This window comes from Otolemur garnettii, unplaced genomic scaffold, assembly GCF_000181295.1.
Source record: "Otolemur garnettii isolate 467f Iridium unplaced genomic scaffold, OtoGar3 scaffold00011, whole genome shotgun sequence".
Lineage (NCBI taxonomy): Eukaryota > Metazoa > Chordata > Mammalia > Primates > Galagidae > Otolemur > Otolemur garnettii.
In genome coordinates, this window is record NW_003852406.1 from 16,271,309 (window position 1) to 16,283,321 (window position 12,013).

General features: G+C 46.4%; 1 protein-coding gene across 3 annotated transcripts in view; it reads right to left on the minus strand.

The window, feature by feature from the left end:
• DAPK2 (death associated protein kinase 2) overlaps window positions 1-12,013 on the minus strand; it is a 140,555-nt gene that overhangs the window by 120,485 nt on the left and 8,057 nt on the right. The window lies entirely within an intron of this gene.

Below are 12,013 nucleotides of genomic sequence, written 5' to 3' on the forward strand. Positions count from 1 at the left end.
TTTTTTGAGACGGAGCCTCAAGCTGTCCCCCTGGGTAGAGTGCTATGGCATCACAGCTCACAGCAACCTCCAACTCCTGGGCTCAAGTGAATCTCTTACCTCTGCCTCCCAAGTAGTTGGGACCACAGGCACCCGCCACAACGCCTGGCTGTTTTTTGGTTGCAGCTGTCATTGTTGCTTGGCGGGCCCAGGCTGGATTTGAACCTGCCACCTTAGGTGTATGTGGCTGGTGTCTTAGCCACTTGAGCCACAGGTGCCGAGCCTCAACTGTTTTTTGTAATACAGGTGTTCCAGTGAAAAGAATGGAAACTTAAAATGAAGGATAAATAACTTTTTGCTTAACTGGGGTCCAAAGTTAGTGTTCCCTATTATCAAATTGATTGGAATTTTTCATCTATAAAACCCATTCTTAGCTCCAGGGCCATTCACACAGATGGTGGACCAGATTTTGGTATAGCACTGTAGTTTTCCATCCCCCGGGCTAGACAATGTAGAAGCCTTTGCAGGTTAAAGTTCATGGGCTGGGGGCAATCTCCAGAAAACTCTAAAGTCGTGGCTGTCACTTCTGTGAAAGGTACTGGAAGCTTCTAGGTTTCACACAACCTCCCATTTGCAATGCTAGAGCCCTGGGGAAGCTTTAGTACATTTAGTACAGAGGTCATGGTTACCTCTGAACCCTCACTTTGTTTCCCTAGAAAGAAGGGGAACAAAGCTCTTCTCTTTGCCCTCTCAAAAGTACCCTCCATCCCAAGTACCCCCTCTGCCAATTGCACTCTCTCAGAAAGCTTCCTAACAGAAGCTTTCTGCCAGCTTTTAAAAGCAGAGACAGGCTTGGCACCTGTAACTCAACAGCTAGGGCATCATCCACATACACTGGGGCTGGCAGGTTCGAACCCAGCCCAGGCCTCCCAAACAACAATGACAACTGCAACAAGAAAAAAAATAGCCAGGCATGGTGGTGGGCTCCTGTAGTCCTGGCTACTTGGGAGGTTGAGGCAAGAGAATTGGTTAAGCCCAAGAGTTTAGGGTTGGCAACATAGTGAGACTATGTCTTAAAAATAATATTAATAATAATTTTTTTACAAAAGCAGAGACAAAGCAACAGACCCCTTGGCTGGAGTTCTGGGGTCCCTTGAGGACCATATATCCTTTCTACTCCTGTGGGGAAGAAGGCAACACCATCAATCTATAGGGAAGAGCTCTGCGTCTAGTCCTGACTGGACTGGGCCTGGTAGATTGTCTGAGTCTCATCTCCATCACCTATAAAATGGGAACTACTGTATTTGCCTGGCCTAGCTGGTATGCTGTTGGAACTTCAAATTACCCATGAAAATGTAATGACATGTAAATAAAATATAAACACCCTTAAAGAAAGTAAAGGAGAAGAGAGAATAAGGTTTGAAGTTAAGGGAAAAATACAGAAGACTTCCACCACTTTGTTCCCTTGTAGCAAAAATAATGGATCATCACAAAACTCAGAAGCTACCAAGAACACACAAGAACAATGAAAGTAGAGTTTGGCAAAGCCACAAGGAAATAAGTACATGCTAATGACACTGTGAACTGGTTCAGTATTTCTAGTTTCAACCATTAAGCAAGTCAGCCAGAACCTTTGACCTGACGCTGTGGCCTCAGGGAATATACCCAATAGAAATAATACAGAGAGGAAATTAAAGACATATGTTCACAGAAACGCTATTATTTTTAGTAGTAAGAAATAATAGGGGAAAGTTAAGTAAACTGAGAAAGTCTTCATGATAGAACATCATGAAGGCTTTTTGTTTTGAGACAGACTCAGTGCCCTGGTATTAGTGTAGCTAACAGCAACCTCAGACTCTTGAGCTCAAGAAGTCCTCTTGCCTCAGCTCCCAAGTAGCTGGGACTACAAGCACCCACCACGATTTCTGGCTCATTTTTCTACTTTAGTAGAGATAGGGTCTTGCCCTTGCTCAGGCTGGTCTAGAACCCATGAGCTCAAGTGACCCACCCACCTCAGCCTCCCAGAGTGCTAGGATTACAGGAGATTATCACAAACTTAACTAAAGTATATGTATTTATTTTTCTAAAGGCCAGTATTTTTCAAAAATGTCAGTGTCAGAAAAGTCAACGAAAGGCTGAGGAACTGTTCTGGATTAAAGGAGACTAAAGAGCCAGTATGGTTGCACACACCCATAATCCCAGCTACTGGGAGGCTGTGGCAGGAGGATCACTTGTGGCCATGAGTTTGAGACCAACCTGGGCAACATAACCAGACTCTGTCTCTACAAAAAATAAAAAAAGTTAGCCAGGTATGGTGGCACACACCTGTAGTCCCAGCTACTCGGGAAACTGAGGCAAGAGGATCACTCGAGCCCAAGAGTTTGATGTTGCTTTGAGCTATGACACCATAGCACTCTACTGAGGGTAACAAAGTAAGACTTAGTCACAAAAGAAAAAATTATAGTTTAGATAAAAATATTCTATCAGCATTAAATATCCTGAATTTGCTAACTGTACTGTGGTTATGAAAGAGAATATCCAGGTCCTTAGGAAATACACAGTGAAGTATTAAGGGATAAAGAGGCATAATGCCTGAAAACTACTCTCAAATGGTTTGGAAACAAGGATGGATGGGAGGATGGATGGATGGATGGATGGATGGCCTAATCTGAGAATCTGAGAGACAGGGGGAAAAAAAGTTAGAAAAGAGAACAGGAGGCAAGAAGAGGCAGAGAAAGAGAATAGGAGAAGAGGAAGAAAAGGAGAGGGAAAAAGGAAGAGAGGAAGAGAGGAAGCAAAATGTCAAAAATTGGCATATCTGGGGCAAGGGTAAATGGGAGTTCTGTTGTAACAACTTTTCAATGAATTAAAATTATTTAAAAACAAAAAAATTTTAAGTATATGAACTGTGGATAGTGGAAAGATATAAATTAAAATTTTAAAAAACACAAAATTTACACATTGACAATAAATATAATAATGAAAATACACCCAGTAGAAATAGGTACAGAATGGCCTAAAGTGCCCCCCCCCCACATAAGTACCCCGCTTCAGCTCTTACAGTTTTCATAATGCAAATTGAGCTCGCTAAGACCAACCCTTTAGGGCAAATGATTTGCACTGTGTGCTGAGCTTCGAATCAAAGGGTGTGCAATGCAACCACTTTGTTTGAGTGTCTTTGTGCTTTGTTTTCCCAGCAATCGGTGATGAAAGCGCCTTTCCTTTCTCATCCATGGCTTCTGTCATCCAGGGCCCTCTGCAGTCTGTCCCCCTAGCAGCCATCCCTTCACCCTCTTCACATGCCCTCTTGCCCAAGCTCCAGCCCTCTGCTCCTCAGTCCTGGGAGAGCCCTTACCTGGAGATGGTTACCAGACTATCTCCTGCATTAGACCTCAGGAGCTATCCCACCAGGGGTGATGGTTTCCTCTGAACTCCCGCCACACATTTTTGGGGTCCCCCCACTAGCACGTAGCCTCATCCATCTTACCATTTTATTTACTTTTGGCAAGAATACCCCTGTCCCTCAACTGAGCCTTAAGCTCTTATGGAGCAAGAGCTGATCTCTAAGTCTCCTCTACCTATCATGGTGCCCAACACAAAGAGTACCTGAGGCTATTTCTTGTGGACTGTGACAGTGACCTAGAGTACAGATGTGAATTTACTCATGAGTTTTTTCACACACACTTGCTAACCTTTTGGAAACCACCAGCTTGTCTAGGGTGCAGATGTGGCCCAGATGGCTTCTTCACCACTAACCAAGCTTGTCTGTGCTACGCGACAAGAGGCCACTCTGTCCTGACTCATTTTGCATTTGACTGACTCACAGTTCCCTCCGCCCTTCAGGAAGTTGCCCTTTCATTGGTTCCACAGGCCAGAAGGGCTATGGAGCCAGCCCACACCCCCCACTTTCTGAAGTCTGGTGGTGTCGGCGAGAGCAGAGTTGATGAAAAATACCACTTTCTAGCCCCTCAAGGTTGAGGGGGCTGCCACTAGCTTCCCTCACCCACCTCTTTTGTTTCTGGTCACTCTGCAACCCTGAGCTGGATGAGAGTCTTCTAGCTATAAGGCCCACAGTTACAAGAACCCATTGAGGCTGTAGGATAGAATCACACCAAGGAAGTGTGGTCTGGTTTGGTCCTACTGCGGCCCCATATCCTGTCCTCCCCATCAGCCTCCTTTACTGACAAATACTCTGATCCATAGCAAGTCCCTTAACCATGCCTGCCTCCCCTGACTCCCTAACTACCCTGAGCCCTGGGCCTCTACTAGAACAGATGACCTCTGAGGAATCTCTTGGGTCAATTTCGATTTAATTATGAAATGAGCATAACAGAGTATGGGTGTTGTACCCAACAGACCTAGGACGGAATCCTGTGTGGCCATGAATATGTTATTCAACTTCTAAGCCTGAATTTCCTCACCTGTGAAATGGAAATGTGGTCATCCAGGTCAAGTTGTTCTAGAAGGATGGGAAGTACCCAGCACAGACACTGACAGGAGGGCAGTAGATTTTTTTTTTTTTTTTTGAGACAGAGTCTCACCATGTCGCTCTGGATAGAGTGCTGTAGCATCACAGCTCACAGCAACCTCAAACTCTTGGGCTTAGGCGATTCTCTTGCCTCAGCTTCCCAAGCTGGGACTACAGGCGCCCGCCAAAATGACCGGCTATTTTGTTGTTGTTGTTGCAGTTGTTGTTGTTGTTGTTGCAGTTGTTGTTGTTGTTGTTGTTGTTGTTTAGTAGGCCCAGGCAGGATACAAACCCGCCTACCTGAGTGTTATGTGGTTGGCGCCCTTACCCACTAAGCTATGGGCACCACCAGGGTAGGAGATTCTTAACATATACCAGTTGTCTTCACTTTCCGGGCAGCAGGAAACAAAAGCATGTGTGTGATCAGAGAGGCGCTACAATCCTAGGCCAGGGTGGTGAACAAGGCTTTGCCCAGAGAAGTTCTGGCTTTTATTTCTGACTTTCTCTGAGATTTGCTGTGTCACACAGAGTAGAATTTCCCTCTTAGCTTCTCCTTAACAAGGCAGGTTTTCTTTCTTTCTTTTTTTTTTGAGACACAGTCTCTCAAGCTGTCACCCTGGATAGAGTGCCGTGGCATCATAGTTTACAACAACTCCCAACTCTTGGGCTCAAGTGATCCTCTTGACTCATTTTCTATTTTTAGTAGAGACGGGGGTCTTACTTTTGCTCAGGCTGGTCTTGAACTTGTGAACTCAAGCTATCCACCTGCCTCAGCCTCCCAGGCTGCTAGGATTACAGGCATGAGCCAATGTGCCTGGCCAGGTCTGTATTTCTTAAGCCAGTTACCCAAAATTTTGGAGACTGAGTTTCTTCGTCTTAAGATGGCAATAATAACTAATTCACAGGGTATTATCAGAAGTAAATATAATAACACATGTCCAGTAAATGGAAGTAATTTTTGTGTTTAGTTTCTAATTTTGTACATGAGGAATTCTGGACATTCACAGATTCCACGGCCTGTAGGAACTGGGGCCATGGCTGAGGTCTTCTTCCTTAGCTCTAACTTCCAGATAACCCTGCAATTAACTGTGGGTGTTAAGCATTTATCAAGTATAAAAGGCCTGCCCTGGACACCATGGCAGGAGAGATGAAAGAATAAAAGCTGAAGTACACAGGAGCCCAGCCTATAGGACCCTTCAGTCCAGGGAAGATGACCAGGTAAACCCTTTGTGTAACATGAGGAATAATTAGAGCTGGGGGTCCAGAATAAGAGGTAATTAGCTCCGATAGAAGGGAGTGGCATGGGATGGAGTGGGTTATGGCAGGCTTTGTCAGGGAGACAGCATTTGATCTGGACCTTGAAGAAAGAGTATAATTTTTCTAAGAGTGAGAGAATGAGAAGAGCAAAGATAAGCCACAGAAGTTTGGGGGACCTCTGACCTCTGTCTCGGTGCTGTAGTCATGCTCAAAATAGGAAAACAGCTGTGGACCTGTCTTCAAAGAGCTAACAGCCCAGTGCAAACAAATGCGAGATAGACCTAATCTCCTCATGGGGTGCCACAGCAGACACAAAGAGGGGGGCTCTGTGGGTGTGAGAAATACCCCTCGAAAGATGAGAAGGTAGAACTCAGAAATAAAAACAGCTGCTAGGTTAAGGCGGCTGGTCTTTTATTGCTTAAACTGTCTTCTCAATTTTTTTTATTAAAAGAAAATCTTCCTCCAAAGTAAATCTCATAGACCTATATGTACTGTTGTAAAATCATACTCAAGAGATTTCATTAAGTGAAAAAAAAGCAAGTGGCAGACTGTTATGGCGTATGACTCCATGCAGGTCCACATGCACTTTTGCTTTGTTACACAGAAAAGAAGCAGTAGAAAATGATCATGAAAGTCTACCTGTGGGGCATGAGACTTGGAGGCAGAGCAGAAGGAGTTCTGCTTTTTATTTTTTTTAGCTACACCCCAATAGCAGGAATAATTTTCTTTTCTTTTTAAGGAGCAGGGTCTTACTCTGTTGCCCAGGCAGGAGTGTACTTGCACAATTACAGCTCACTGTAATCTCAAGTTCCAGAGCTCAAACTCCTGCCTCAGCCTCTGGAGTAGCAGGGACTATAGGTGCATACTACAACATGTGGCTAATTCTTTTTTTTTTTTTTTTTTTGGAGAGACAGGGTTTCTCTATGTTGCCCAGGCCAGTGTTGAAGCAGCCTTGGCCTCCCAAAGTACTAGGATTGCAGGAGAAATACTTTTCACTTTATACTCTTTATAACTTTATGACATTTGCCAAGCATTACTTTTATAATGAGAAATTCTTTTTAACTTAAAAAGAGGTAGCAGGCACGGCACCTATAGCTCAAGCAGCTAAGGCACCAGCCCCCTATACCAGAGCTGGTGGGTTCGAATCCAGCCCGGGCCCGCCAAACAACAATGACAACTATAACCAAAAAATAGCCAGGCATTGTGGCGGACACCTGTAGTCCCAGCTACTTGGGAGGCAGAGGCAAGAGAATCGCTTAAGCCCAGGAGCTGGAGGTTGCCGTGAGCTCTGATGCCACGGCACTCTACCCAGGGCAACAACTTGAGGCTCTGTCTCAAAATAAATAAATAAATAAATGTAGCAAAAGCCCCTTTGCTTCAGAGTTCATCTCAGAAACTCTTTCCCCAAAGACTGAAACAGGTAAATATGAACATCTATTTTTGTTTTCTATAGTGTTTAGTGGCTGGACTGGGTTACTGAACCCAGACTGAGTAAATTTGAACTCCACACATTTCCTGGAAGCTATTATTTGTCTCCCCAAAGAATTGCACCAGTTACACTGAGCACATGGTGGAAGATCTGAACCACAGATAACCCCAACAGGAGACGTTAGTCTTGCTGGCGTCCCTACCTTTGTGGCTGCCCCAGGGAATTCCTTGGCTGTGTTGAGGAAGGCTGAGGATTGGGTGCAGTGCCACCTTCCCTAGCCAAGGCTCTTGCCCCTATACTAGGAGAATCTGCAGGTTAGGTGTCTAGCAGGGTGCCTTGCATACATGAGCCTCCTACAAGTGGTGGCAATTATGGCTGCTGTCTCACCAGGGCAGAGGGGAAGGGGCATGCAGGGACGTGTGGGATAATGCAGGTAAGATCCATAGACAACTTTTGACTGTTTGTTGGTGCAAACCAGCACAGTGTCATTAAGATGGTTCTGCCTTTGAGCTCTACCCCCTGTGTCACTTGCTGTATGACCCTGAACAAATCACATCTCTCCAGGCTTCACTTTCCTCATCTATAAAGGGGGAGATCTGAATCAAATTCTTATTGAAATCCAATTCAACAGTAATGTTTTATGATTTTTTTTTTTTTTTGAGACAGAGCCTCAAGCTATCCCCCTGGGCAGAGTGCCGTGGCATTACAGCTCACAGCAACCTCCAACTCCTGGGCTCAAGTGAGTCTCCTGCCTCTGCCTCCCAAGTAGCTGGGACCACAGGCACCCGCCACAATGCCCGGCTATTTTTTGGTTGCAGCCATCATTGTTGTTTGGCGGGTCTGGGCTGGGGATTCGAACCCGCCACCTTAGGTGTACGTGGCTGGCGCCTTAGCCGGTTGAGCTATAGGCGCCGGGCCTATGATTTTGTTAATATAATAAGTAATCGAAGTATAGGAAAAATGGAATCATTAATCATTACATGCTATGTACATTGTTACTTTATAATCTCACACATACAGAAGTGTATGTCTATGTGGAGGTCCATGGAACCGTCACTGGGCTTATCTATCAGCGCCCCTCCCTTGCGGAACATCACTCCTTCCCAAATGCTTACCCTCCTAACTCTGACCTTTACCCTACCCTACCTTACAGTCTCTCCCACTCCCAGAAGCACTCAAGTTAAAGGAAGGAAGAATTTTGTGGATCCTCATAATGTGGTGGCCAAAGTCCCAGGGTAGGTGTCAGATTACAGTCCCTGCCCTGGTTGTATCACTGCTCACTGCATGACCTTGGACAAGCCACTTCTCACCTCTGCTGTTAGCCTCCTTTGTAGAATGAAGTCTGGATGGATGGGTTTCTCTTTAGGAACCCTGTTCTAATATTCCTCTGCTCTGCCCTGCAGGTGGGAGGAGGGCCACGGTTGGGAGAAGCCGAAATCTACAAGTCAGTGTTTCTCCAACCACTCCCCAAAACAGCATCCCAAGCTGTTTCTGGGAAATGTGCAGGGCCTCAAAGCCCTCAAAGCCCCACTTCCCACCTCCAGAGCCCACCAGGGCCAGGTGAGATCCCAGCCAAACACAAGATGCCGCAGCCGTGGCACCCTGTTCCAATTCCAAGCTTTTCTTACAGATGTTCTCTTCCCCGTAGGATAAGGACAAACAATGCCTCCAAAGGAATCAAAAACGTGCTTTGGGGACCAGGCCAGGGCAGGGAGTTAAAGGTTATTTATTAATATAACATTTTAGTTAAGGAATAATATAAAAACAGGAAAATGTGCATACATGTTATGTCTTGATATAAATATTCATGAAATGAACACATCCATGAAACAAATACCAGATCACAAAACAGAATGATACCTATACGCAGAAATCCTGTTTGTGTCCCCTTCCAGTCACTAGTCCCCCAAGGATAACAACCTTTGAGACTCCCAGCACCGTGGATTCATTTTGCCAGTTCTGATTATCACACAGGTGGAATTACACAGTATGGACTCTTTTGAATCTGACTTCCTTTGCTCAACATTATGTCTATGAGCTACACCCACTGTTATACGGAACAGACTGTCATTCACTTTCATTTTGCACAGTAAGGACTTAAAAAATAGCCCAAATCATGAGACAGCCTGAATCTACCCCACGCTGCCCACCAAGAGCAAAGGAAGGCGGTTTACACACAGCCCCCCCCCAGAAATCATAAGGGGGCCCCTGATGTTCTTCCTACAGTCTTATACTTTCCTCCTAGGGGGCTCTGGAGGAGGGAAGTGGGGCTTTGACACCCCAAACTTACTTGAAATCCTTAATCCATCATCGGGGGAAAGCCAGAAGCTCTTGTTCATTGAACACTGACCCTGCGCCCAGCTCTGTGAGGAACACCTTTAACTCAGCACCTCATTTCATCCTCACAGCCATGAGGTGGGTCCTACTATTACTCCTAACTTACAGGTAAGAAACTGAGGGGCTCAGAGAATTGAATAAGTTGTCTTAAGATTGCATAACTAGGAAGAGGATTCAGACCTTATCTCCAAAGGCCAAACCTCTCCACTACTCCGTGTTGGCAGGGAATTTGCCAACTGGATCTGACTGCCATCTGCATCCTCCGTCTCATCCAGCACTGCTTGCCACACTGGCCTCCTGCCCACTCCTCAGGCCCCAGGCTCTCTCTTCCCTACTTGGGGCCTGTCCAACTGCTATTGCCTTTGCCTACACCTTGGCCCCTCAGTCCCTTCCTCAGAGCAGTTGTCTCTGATCACCACCTGAACTACATCTCCCCTTATTCTCTGGTAGAGCATCCTTCTTTCTCCTTCCATAGCCAGTAATGCACCTTATGATGACTTATCCTTTTGTGTTCACCTGTTCAGTGCCTTTCCCCACTGATAGAACATGAACTGTAAGAGGACAGGAATGCATCTGTTTTGCTTACCACTGCCTTGGACAGGGCCTGGCACAGAATAAGTCCTCAATAATACATTAAGTGAAGAAAAGGCAAGAAGGAGAGAAGGACAGGGCTGTCCCTGCAGAAGCTGAGTGGTCACCTAGCTCCAGCTGTTCTAGGAATGGCCCCAGGAAAGACCAGTCCCTTCTCTGAGCCTCATATTCCTTGATGGTTAAACGAGAGGCCTAGAAGAAAGGACTTGTAAACCCTTCAAGCTCACTGCATCTCTAGACCACAAATCCTGGCCATTCCACAGGCCTGAGGCCTCTGCAGCCTCTTACCCACATTTTGACCAATAAGCACTTTGGTCAAAGTGCTTATTAAGAATGAATGGGGAGGCTCGGCGCCCATAGCTCAACCAGCTAAGGCGCCAGCCACGTACACCTAAGGTGGCGGGTTCGAATCCCCAGCCCGGACCCGCCAAACAACAATGACGGCTGCAACCAAAAAATAGCCGGGCGTTGTGGCGGGCGCCTGTGGTCCCAGCTACTTGGGAGGCGGAGGCAGGAGACTCGCTTGAGCCCAGGAGTTGGAGGTTGCTGTGAGCTGTAATGCCACGGCACTCTACCCAGGGGGACAGCTTGAGGCTCTGTCTCAAAAAAAAAAAAAAAAGAATGAATGGGGAAGCAAGAGTCATCCAAGGCACCCCAGGCTGTGAGGTATATGGGGCCTGCTCACTCTGTTGCAGGTAGAGAACCAGAAAACAGGAAATCTCTTCCAGTTCTATTAGTTCATGTCCTTAATGGATGAGTGGGGGAGAGACAAGACTGAGAAGGAATAATAAACAAATTGCTCACGTAACTACTTCTACTTCCTTCTTGAGCCTCCTGCCCCAGACCTGTCAGTTTCTCTGCCCACCCAGACTCCAGATTCATCCATCTCTGCCTGTTACCATGCATGTGGCTGCCCCACTGCCAGGCTGGAGCTCCTGCAACCAAGGCAGGGATTGTGTCTTGCTTATCTTTGTGCCTACGGCACTCAGGGCAGACCCCTACCCAAAGGATGTGGTCAAGCTGAGGCCACCAAATCAAATGACACTGGCAGTGCTGGTCACAGTCTGTTGCTGGTGTCACTAAGGGCAGGAGAAGAACATGCAGCAGAGAGATCCCAGTTTCCCTTTCAGAGTCTACCTCTCCAGCGACCAACTTTCAGCCTCTGGCTCTCTGTCCTCCTCCCCTATTTACCAGGCCTGGGACTGGGAAGAGTCATACCATCTGGGGTCTCTGCAGTCACTAACTCCCCCCTCAATCAGCCAGCCAGCGAGCCAGGACAAGTTAAAGTATCTGCCACCTCCCATTCTTCTTAGATTAAGGTTCCTCTGCTTTTGAAATTCTTTCTGTTTTGTCTTTTTTTTTTCCTGAGACAGAGTCTCAAGATGTCACCCTGGGTAGAGTGTGGCATCACAGCTCACAGCTATCCCCAATTCATGGGCCCAAGCAATCCTCCTGCCTCAGTTTTTCTATGTTTAGTAGAGATGGGGGTCTCACTTTTGCTCAGGCTGGTCTTGAACTCATGAGCTCAAGCTACCCACCTGCCTCAGCCTCCCAGAGTGCTAGGATTACAGGCGTGAGCCACAGAGCCTGGCCTCTGTTTTATCTTTAAAAATAAAAGAAGATAAGATAATTAGTACCGATTCAAAAGTTCTATATAAAGAAAAGGACTCCTGTTTTACCTGTTGGATACAGGGGATACTCTAAACTCCCATGTTTTTGCCCAAGGGTGTGCAAAGGGGTAAGTGTGCCAGGGCCACCTCATAGGAGTGAGCATGACACCTATGCTGGTACAAACGGGCTGGTCAGAACCTCGAATATACAACTTTGGGCAACTTGCTTAGAATATGCACCAGAGGCTCGGCGCCTGTGGCTCAAATGGCTAAGGCACCAGCCACATATACCTAAGGTGGTGGGTTCGAATTCAGCCCAGGCCCGCCAAACAACAATGATGG